Source organism: Populus euphratica, unplaced genomic scaffold, assembly GCF_000495115.2.
Source record: "Populus euphratica unplaced genomic scaffold, PopEup_1.0 scaffold113.1, whole genome shotgun sequence".
Classification (NCBI taxonomy): domain Eukaryota; kingdom Viridiplantae; phylum Streptophyta; class Magnoliopsida; order Malpighiales; family Salicaceae; genus Populus; species Populus euphratica.
The window spans coordinates 275,461-286,646 of record NW_011499984.1 but is presented as its reverse complement, the minus strand read 5'-3'; the positions used below and the strand labels follow the sequence as shown (position 1 = coordinate 286,646).

The window sequence follows — 11,186 nt, the reverse complement described above, 5'->3', positions numbered from 1 at the left end:
GCCAAGTATTTGTTGTACCAAGTGTTATACAACATAAATCAAGATTAGTCATTTGACAAGCAAAGTATTAAAGAGTGAACAAGATAACAAATACAAAACATGTTAGCATCAAACATTAAAATCCATATTGAGTTTACATTATACTTGTTTTTACACTATTAGTGTAACCTTTTCACCTTGACATAATAAACTTTGCTAAACATAATGAAAGAAAGAAAAATAAATAAATAAAATAAGAACATAAATAAGATAAAAGTTAACTAAGTAAAGAAAATGAAATGAAAGGTACAAACTTGTTATTAATGAAAGCAAAGCATAAGCAATACAAAAAATACAAAGAGAGAAAGCAAGAGCATGATCTTGATCTGGAAACCAAGATGCCTAAATGTATGGCAAATGCCTCCTTTTATAGGCCAAAATTAGAAACTATTGATTTGATGACTTATTAATGAGCGGGTGGCCAACTCTTGACTTGGTGACAATCCTTATCTTTTCTTGTTTGCCCAAAATATTATTGATAATGTCAAAATTGGAACCACTTGAAAACATGAAAGTTATAGGAAATTGTCTCTGTTTTCTAGGGTAAAATATTGAGGTCATTTGGACTTCTAGAACTCCAAATATGGGCTAAACACTGAACAGTGCTCGGACTGGAGGACAGATTCAGACTTCTTTGTTGTTGCTACAATTTGGAGTTGAAATTGGCCTTTTTAAACTTGGGCTCCATATGAAAGTTTTAGGCCTATATCTTATCTTTCCATCCATATAAAGTAGATCTAAATCCGAGATCTATAGCTCCAGATATGACCCAATTACCGAACAGTGTTCTAGCTTGGACTACACCAGCATATTTTTTCTAAGTCTGGCCATCTCTTTGTCCTTTCAATTTCAATTCTTAAAGTCATTAATCAATCCTTTCATTTATGTGATAGGCCAACATTTAAAATGAATATTTATCATAAATTAAAGTTATCTTATATTGTCAGATATATTATTATAAAACATGCTTTAGTTAAGGAGTTATTGATACTTCAAGTGCAAAATGATGATATAAAACCTTGATAAAAATGCACTTTTAAATACTAATTAAATAGTTAGTCTAGATTTGTGTTATATAACACTTGGTACAATAAATACTTGATACTTTCATAATCCAATCGTATAGTATAACCGACATTGGTGCTATGAAAGGAACTTGATTTGTTGTTAATATAAGTTATAATCATGAATACCTGACAATATTTACAAGTATTGACATTATTCGAATAAGATAACTAATGTAATCATGTTAACAACTTATAATTCGATTAGAACCTTTTTTGTGTGTGGTTTTCAATTGAGTAATAAAAAGAGTTTATACTATACTTGTTTGAAATACCATTAGTGAATCCTCTAACCTTAATAATTATTTTTATTATTGTTTGATTCTCACATTGATCTTCCATCTCAAAATTCTCATCAACTTCTTCTTCTTTATTACTTTTACTATTTATTGTTGTTGTTGTATTATTGTTGTTTATAATTTATACAATTAACCTCCTCGTGATTTAACCCTAATCTTGTTGGGTTATTTATTATTTTGACACTTCTGCACTTGGAAGAAGACATCAATCTTTTGGTTATGTCAATGATACCGATAGAGGTAATAATTTTCAGTTCGGTTTTTACCTAAAAAATAACCAAATCGAATTTATTTTCTAAAAAAATCAAAACTGATTCAAACCGACCGGTTTCGGTTCAGTTTGGTTATTTTAGAACAAAAACCATTACCCAACCAACTAGTTTTGGTTCGATTCGATTATTTTATATTAAAAATAAAAAACCGACTAGTTTTTGGTTCGGTTCGGTTTTAGTTTAGTTTTGGTTCGGTTCGATTATTTTATATTAAAAATAAAAAACTATATTTTGTTGGTTTTTTTTTTTTAATTTCTAATGAGTTTGGTTTCGGTTTAGCATGGTTTTTTTAGTTTGATTTTTTTATTAATTCCGGTTTGGTTTGGTTTTTTGGTTTCAGGCCTATGCAATCGAAACCAAAAAAGTCAGTTTTTTAAAATATTTTAATTGATTTTTTTGGTTTGGTTTTTTGGTTTTAGGCTTATGCAACCGAAACCAAAAAAGTCGGTTTTTTAAAATATTTTAATTGATTTTTTTATTTTTTAATTTTTTTAATTATTTTTTCTAGTTTTTTAATTTAATTGATTTTTGATTTTTTTTTCTTCCTCCTAGATGTCGGTATCAAATATACAACTTAAGTGACAGATTTTATTTTTTTTACTTATCTGAGCGCACGCTAGAATTTATTTTTTTTACTCTAAATAAAATCTTTGTTAGGATATATTATTTTCTATTATTTAACATGTCCAAATTTTTTTGCCTAGTAGTGGTTTCGGAGAGAACCCAAAGAGATTATTTTGAAATCCAAGCTCAGTTTAAGTGAAGCCCATGCGCTTCTGGCACTCCATTCCTCGAAAAAGCTCATTAAGGTTTGCAGGTCTTCTTTGTTGATCTCCATTCAGTCTGCTCTCTTGAAGACAAGCCGACTAAACCATGGTTCACGTCAATTTTTACAGAAACTGTGTACCTTCGTTGTCTATGTCGCTACCTCCCTAATCTGTTTTAGGCGTTTGTAATGCTTAGTTGGATATCTGGGTGAATCTTGAATATTTTTTCTTCCTTACATCCTCTTGGCTCTAATTATTTTTGTGGATACCATTAGTCGCCGTCTTCGCACATAATATCGTTTTGTAAGATTGAATTTTATCTGATTCTGTGCTTTTTTCTTAAAAAAAGAAAAAATCAGATGAGAATGAATACCCAAGCCTGAAAGATCATAATTTTAACCTGATAATGGTAGCAATGCAATGGTCTTAGATCGCGTGATTTTTTGTGAGACAGGCATTTTGTCTGCTAATTATTCAGGACAGACAAAACACTAGATTTGAAAATTGATTATGAATGCCAGGTAGTAAATATGATTTTGTTTATTAGAAGTTGAGTAACTCTGTATCAGTTGTTTGGAAGCATCGTGATGTTCTAGTTGATTTTGTTTATTAGAAATTGATTATGAATGCCAAGTCTTAAATATGTCAAATTGTTATCTACTCGACATTGCGTTGCAAGATATCTTCTCTTTTTTAACAATAAATCGAAACCTAAGTAATCGACCTTTTATTTTTAATAGATTTGAGTTTGGGTCAGCAGCTCATTTGATCTTCTGATCCAGGACAAATCTTAGAAACTTATTACCTTTTATTTTTATCCCCTTTTATTCTTCATCAAAAGCTTAAAATAGCTTTTAATTTGTGTGATCTTGTTTTTCTGTCATTAATTTGAATGTGCCATTTGGGTGGTTCTAGATGGGAAGACTTTCAAGAAGCCACGGCGTCCATATGAGAAGTAACCATTGGACGCCGAGCTGAAACTTGTTGGAGAGTATGGGATCCGTGCTAAGGAGTTATGGAGGGTTCAGTATGCCCTGAGCTGCATCCATAATGCTGCAAGAACGCTTCTCACCCTGGATGAGAAGAATCCATGCTGAATATTTGAAGGTGAAGCCCTTCTCCGCAGGATGAACAGGTATGGTCTTCTGGAGGAGAACCAGAACAAGCTTGATTATGTCCTGGCCCTCACTGTTGAGAGCTTCCTTGAGCGTCGCCTCCAAACCCTTTTGTTCAAGGCTGGCATGGCGAAGTCTATTCACCATGCTCGCGTGCTCATCAAGCAGAGGCACATTAGGTAAAATTAGTTATTTTTTGTTTGCTAGAATAATGTTGTTGTTTCTTACATTATTTTTATTGTATACAATTTGGTTGTTTGCTTAATAAAGTGTCTTTGTGGACAGTAGTTGCTCTTTTTCTTTAGTCGCGTACCGTGTTAATGTTGTTCTATGCTCCTCTTTGGTTGCTGTTTTTTAATTAAGGTACTTGCTACTAGCGGGGCAAATGTAGATGAGTGACTGTTGATTAATGCGAGTATTTTATCATCAAATTGACAGATTAGAAAAAAAAGGGCTTTACAGCATTTCTAAATTTAGGCATGTAAGATTGCCCTGTTGTTTTTTTTTATTGTCATAAACTTTACTTAATCTGGATTAAGTAAAGTTGTGGTTTAAATACCAAAATATCTATTTCATATTAAATAGATTTTACTCTTGTTTCTTCAACTAAGCACAGCATAACAAGTTACTTTCCATGTACCCTACTCTCCAATGCCATTTGTTTTGTGGAGTTCCTCCTTTTGCCATTGTTTTCAGAGCTTTCAAAAAATTGGAGAGGTGCCAATACAGTGGTGAGCAATGCATTTGTTCCTTGTCATCAATGAGCTCGACTGGAATTATCGCTGTACATATTTTATTGCCCCTGGTGTTTTACCTCTTTTGGTTTTCTGTATGTGTCATATAGGCTTGTTCTTAACTGGGAGCCTAAAATCTGCAAATCCACAACCCATTTTTAGTACGTTAATAATTCAATTTTATACATCGACGCATATATGAAGAACTAATCTACAGGTTTTCTTTCTACGAGAAATATGATAATCAGACTCTGATAATTCATTGGTATTACCACAATGGTCAATTTATCATCTTTCTTACATGGGGATTTTTCTGTTACTATAGTGAGGAAGCGCTATATTAGAAATGGAAGATTGTGAGTGAGAAATGCCTCATTCTGGATCAAACTTTTGGTTGCCAATGCTCTGCTTACTTTGGATTGTTTATCCCCTAGTAATAGTAGGAGAATTTTGTTGGAAGATGCTGAGGTAAGTGTTTTTCTTCCAATGCTGATTTTTATTAATTTTATTCTCGGGGTTGGAAGGCAGGCTGTTAACATTCCATCTTTTATGGTGAGGGTTGACTCCCAGAAACACATTGATTTCTCTATGGCAAGTCCACTTGGAGGTGGTTGTCCTGGAAGAGTGAAGAGAAAGAATCAGAAGGCTGCTGCCAAGAAGGCTTCTGGTGGAGATGGTGATGAAGAGGATGAGAAATGAATACCTGAATAGTAGGCTAGTATCTCTCAGAACCTTTTTTTCAGTCCCTTTTTAACTAAATTTTCATAAGCATATTTGGTTGTATTCGAACTAGAACATGATTTTGTTTACTAGCAAAAAAATAAGGTCTAATGCAGATCTGCTTTTTTCTGTCAAATACATTAACTGCCTCTTCTTTTATGAGGCCTTATGAGGGCGGTTTAATAAGGTTGTATTTTGACAAAGTGTTTTTTAATTGTAAATATATTTAAATAATGTTTTTTATTTTTTAAAATTTATTTTTTATATTAGTACATCAAAATAATTTAAAACACAAAAAAAAAAAAAATTAGCCCTAGTTTCAAAAAGTATCATTCATTTGTCATTATTATTTTCCTCATTTTCATGTTTGTTTTCAATTTATTTATTTTTTAAAATAGAAAATAAGAGAATTTGAGTTGATAATATGAAAAATTGGAAAGATGTTATTTAAATAAAATTTAAATTAAAAAAACTACTAAATTAAGTATAGCTTAAGTAACTTTATTTGTTACTCCATCCTCTCCTCCAACTAAAACATTTAATATTTATTATCTTTCATTCCCTTTTCTAATTTATTTCTCCACCATTAACCTTCAAATTTATCCAATCTATGAAACTATCCAATGCAATATCAAATTTAAAGTTCAAGCCATAAGCTTTAAAAACCTTTCAGTTTAATTTTGATTTGAAGTTTTAGAATAATTTATTTTTATCCTTTCCCTCTTCTATTTTGAGTTAATGAAAACTTAATTTTTATAGTTTATCAAAATTAATTAATTAGTTCATGCAAAATTAATTAATTAATTTAAATAAAAACTATTAAATTTAGTATAATAATTTAAATAAAGAGCTTGACTTGCAATTGAATAACAACCCTATTATCACCTTATTATCATGAGCGCATTGAATGTTAAGGCATACGATACTAGCACGACATATAATCTTTGGTTTTGGATTGACTGAGGGGGAAGTAGGATTTCTTGATGGTGAATTTCAATAGACTTTGATTTCACCCTTGGTTTGAAGAAGCAAAGGTTACTCTAATGTCATCATACCCCTTGACGGTATCATGGTTGCTAATGAGGTATGCCTTTATTTTGTTCTTATCGTGAGTTTTTGATGGTTAACAACATCAATGAAAGGAAAAACACAGTTTTCAACCATTTCTATTAACAAAGCAATAAGTAATTGTGAGGAAGTCTTCATTACTAGAATAATGAATAAGAAATTGGACCAGAGTGGTGAGGTGTCGAGTGCCTACTGCATAAGTGCCTGGACAAAATGAGTATGTAATGCTTTTAAAGTTGTTGAAAAAACATCTATTTAGAAGGGGTGTTGATCACTGAATTGAGTTGGTTGTAGGAGCAACACCACCATCTTACCCTCATACCGTAGTCACTTATGGAGTTGGTTGAATTGAGAAAACAGTGGGAGAGTTAATTGACATTGGATTCACTCAACCTTCCAATTGATTGACATTGGATTCACTCAACCTTCCAAAGCTCTTTATGGTGCTCTTGTTTTGTTTTCGAAGAAGACAGATGAAAGCCTTAGGATGTGTGTTGATTACCAAGCACTAAATAAGGTGACTATCAAGAACAAATATATAGAGCATCTGATTCAAGACTTGAAGGAGAGTCTAAGTGGAGCGTCTATCTTCGCAAAGTTGGATTTGCGATTAGGTTATTGGCAAGTGAGGATTGTTGAGGGAGATGAATAAAAAATAATGTGTTTAACAAGGTATGATGCATGCGAGTTTTTTACAATTCCTATTGATTTAAAAAATACCCTAGCTATATTTTGCAACTTAATGAATGAGTTATATGAATACTTAGATTATTTTGTTGTGGTTTATCTAGATGATATTGTAATCTATAGTAGGAGTGTGAGAGACCACATAATACATATTTCAAAGGTTAGGTAGGTTGAAGGAATATAAAATGTATGTAAACAGAGAAAAATATGAGTTTACAAGGGCAAAAATTATGTTTTTATGTCATTTGATGGATAAAGATATGTTGCATATGGATCTTAGAAAAGTACATGTTATTTTAGATTGACTAGTATCAATAACCATCTGAGGTATAGGACACAATCAATGGCATTCAAAAGCCCAAAACTAAATAGGGCTAAACAAATATACTCCACACTTTGAGAAAAAATGACTGTTGGAGCATTGTCTTGGTGTGTAGAGAATGTATCTATTAGGGCCTATGTTTATGGTAAAGATGAATATTATGACAAATACTTGCATAAGAAATTGTCATAACGGCAAGCTTGCTGGCAGGAGTTTCTGACTGAATATGATTTTTTGTGGGAACATAAGCCATAACGGCACAACTAGGTTACAAATACTTTAAGTAGGCGAGAGGTGCTTGCTACTCTATTTGTTATTGTGCAGGTGAAATCTGATATGCTGGAGAGATTACATCAGGTTGTCAAGGAAGAAACAACCTATATGAAGCTGATTGGTCTATTAGGAGAGGGAAGTGTGTGATGATATTGGTTGGAAAATGGCTTTTTTTTATACAAAAGTGGTTGAATATATGTGCCTAATGAGAAGCTAAGGAAGCATTTGATCATGGAGACTTATGATCTATGACCGGTAGGTCATTCGGGAGTGGACAGAATAATGGCATTTTTGTTCCGAACCTATTACTAGCTAAAAACGGTAAAGGAAGTCCCTCGGACCCGCGAACTTGGAACTTCGATCAAAATGGCAGGAATTGGGTCCTGACATTAACTATATGTAAAATTATATCTTATGTTCCAACAAAACAAAGTGTTTTGAAAAAAAGGTGAGGTTGATGCAAACATTACCCTTTCAAAGGGTATTGGTTTTAATGGATTTTGTTGTTGGGTTTCCAAAAGTTCATGTTGGTAATGGACAAGTTTACCAAATGTGCAGTATTCATTGCTACTCCAACAATATGGATGAATAAGGTAGTTGCTGGTTTATTTTACTAAAATATGGTGATCAAGATGTACAGTTCACTAGCAAATTTTGAACTGTTTGGTGTTACTTGATGGGGATTAGGCTGAAGTCCTACATTTCCTCAAATCGATAGGTAAATAAAGAGAATTATCGCCTTGTTAGAGTATTTGAGGAACTATATGATTGCGATGCAAAGGAATTGGCTGGAGTAGAGTATTTGAGGAACTATACGATTGCGATGCAAAGGAATTGGCTGGAGTACCAGATAATTCTCAATTTTATTTTAATCTCCACGACTCTTCTACAACGAAGGCATGCTCATGGGTACTCTAAAAATTACTCTACTGTTTGAATTAGTACTGGAAGCAAAACCCCAAAATCATTCGGAGATAACAATGAAAAAATATGGCGAAAAGAGTCTAGTTGCATAAAACTTTGCTAGGGAGAGGCATTAGCTGTTTGAACGCCTAACATAGCTTTTGCAAAGTGAATAAGTTGCTTGAACAGCTGAAACTTTGTTGTGCAATGTAAATAGACCAACCATCAATTAGAAAAAGATGGTCAATCCCTATATATACAATTTTGCTACAAATTTATCTTTTTTTTTGGATGTTTTATAACTTTACTTGCCACTTTTGTTATTACTTTCATTTTTTCAGTTCTTTTGAATTTATGCAATTCATCTAATCTCTCTTCTTGTTCTTCTAACGTGTAGGCAAAATTAACTTCTCTTAAGGTTAGAAAATCTAGGTGTTCCACATTCCACTTGATTTTTTGAGGTTGCTACTTGCCTATTCTTAAGGCTAAGTTTTTATTGTATAGTTTCTCCATATTGAAAGATATTTTTGGAAGGAATAAATAGTTAATTAATAGTGTAATTGATTATAAGATTTTTTGACATATTAGTACTTGATTTAGAATGATAAAAAGAAAAGAAAAGTGAATTCATTGCTTGTGAAGCCAATAAATATTATACAATACATGAATTCAATTACACACTTGATTCAATATTGTTTTAACATGCAAAGATAATTAGTTGCTTTCATTGAGGAGGATAAGATAAAAAAGACTTCGATAAAAAAATCTATCAACATTAAAATAAAATCATCAATGAAGATAAAAAAGACTTGGTTAAAAAAATCTATCACCATTACAACAAAACAACAAAGAAGTTTAAAAAAAGAGAAATGTATAAGAGGTGTTATCCTAAAAGTATTTTTGATAAATTTAATAAATTAGATTATGTTAATTTGTTAGAATTTCATGAAACATCAGTCATCTTTATTTTATGGAAAGTTTTTAAATTAAAAAATATATAGAGATTTTAAATATACATTAACTTTATCAAAATTGACAAAATTAAAATTAGTGTTATTTATCAGATCATAATTGGTTGATTTGATCAATCAATTTTAGTATAGTTGTGATGGGATTAACATTAAACAATTTAACAAATAAAGTAATATAAAGAGGCATTGTTTACACCAAAAATAAATATACATGTATCAAATATAAAAAAATATTAATTGTTCACAAAAATGCTGAAATCAATCATGAAATAAAAGAATTGACTAAGATCAATTGACTAGAAATCATGATCATAATTGAAGAAATATAATGTTACTCATGCAGGGTGATGTTGAATGGCGAGCTTAAAAAAGTCTTTTAAAAGGTGTTGTTGGGGAAAAAAAAAAGATTTTGAGTATAATCATATAATTATGATTATAAGGTTCAAAATTGCCACTTAATATTAAGATTACTAGGAAATTTATTGTTAGTGAAAGTCCGAGGTAATGAATTGGTTGTGCAAGGGGAAGATATATCACCTGCGATAGTTCTTACCTAAGATAAGTTACATTATTATTTGATTATTTTTCTAGGTCAAGTTTTTATTTGTTGGTTTTTTTTAAGGTATAAGGTAAATCTCCTTTCGTAAAGAAATCTCTATTGTATTGGGTTGAATTCTAACCATTTTAAGGATTAAATTTTAAAATCGTATTTATTTCTTTATATCTTTAATACTTGAGGGTATACTTTACTATGTAGTTTTACACCCCAAAATATTGAAATTTACATCTAAACCTTAATATAAAATGAACAAAATGATTAGTGAAGGGTTTTTGATATTTTGGTCAAATCCTAATGGATAACTATAAACTGGCTATGATATTTGTTTTTTTTTTTTTTATTATTTTTTGTATTTTTAAAACATGAGAAAGTTGCAATATATTTTTGTTTTTTATGAAAATATGTTTGGAAAACTTTTAGAATCTGATCGTATGCATGAAAACAAAATATTTTTTGTTTTTTGAAAGGAGAAATTAATTTAAAAATTTTGAGGTTTTTTTAGATTTTCAATTTTTTTAAGAAACGTTTCGAAAAAAACTAAGTATTTTAATACCGGATCTGTATCTTATAATGTAAATATATTAACCTGATATTATGCAAATTTGATAGAAAAACATATAAAAAAATCACAATTTTTTTAAACAATTTTAATTTTTTGTTTTTTTTAATATTATATTATTTATTATTATTAATTGGGCTGGGCCCAGTCCAACCAACTGGTTCAGACCTAACTGGGTTGGGTTGGGCCAATTGGTGACTCAACAGACTTAATCCTCATTTTTTATTTTACATTAGGCTGAGCTAGGCTGGAAACAAGTTCGACCCATCTAATTTAATGGAAAAATGCCATTTGCATGCAGAAGAATTTCTACAAGCAAATGGCTATAGGGGGGTTCCAATGGAAAAAGGAAGAGGAAAGCTTGTTTGGATGGGGGAGACAAAAAGCTGGCAATAATTTTAATGTTACAGGGAAGATTAACGAGTGGTTGGAGGCGACGAAGGAAGTGGTTAAGTGGTAGCCGAGATGGGAGGGAAGAAAAACTAGACAAAAATAGTTTTTTTCTCAACTTTAGCTTCTCATGTCTCCTTTCTCATATCATGAATTCCACTTTTATTCATAGAGTAGAAGATGAATATTTTGTCTTTAATGATGCAAAAGCTTGACTGAAATCCACTCGTATTCATAGAGGGTGAAAGATGGACATTTTGTTTTTAATTTGAGTTAGAAGGATCTTAATTATTGGTTCAAAGTAGCTATCATGTGCTATCAGATTTTTTGCAAGAAAGGGTTGGTCGGTTAATCACTTTAGGGGAGTGTCATAACCGCTATAACGTCAATAGTCAGATATCAGGTTGTCATTTGCATACAAGTTTTACTAAATTTGGTGGAGAG

At 31.3% G+C, this 11,186-nt stretch overlaps 1 pseudogene; it reads left to right on the top strand.

Moving 5' to 3' along the window:
* Window positions 1-2,421: 2,421 nt before the first annotated feature.
* LOC105139968 (40S ribosomal protein S9-2-like) lies at window positions 2,422-5,146 on the top strand (annotated as a pseudogene).
* The last annotated feature ends 6,040 nt before the right edge of the window (window positions 5,147-11,186 follow it).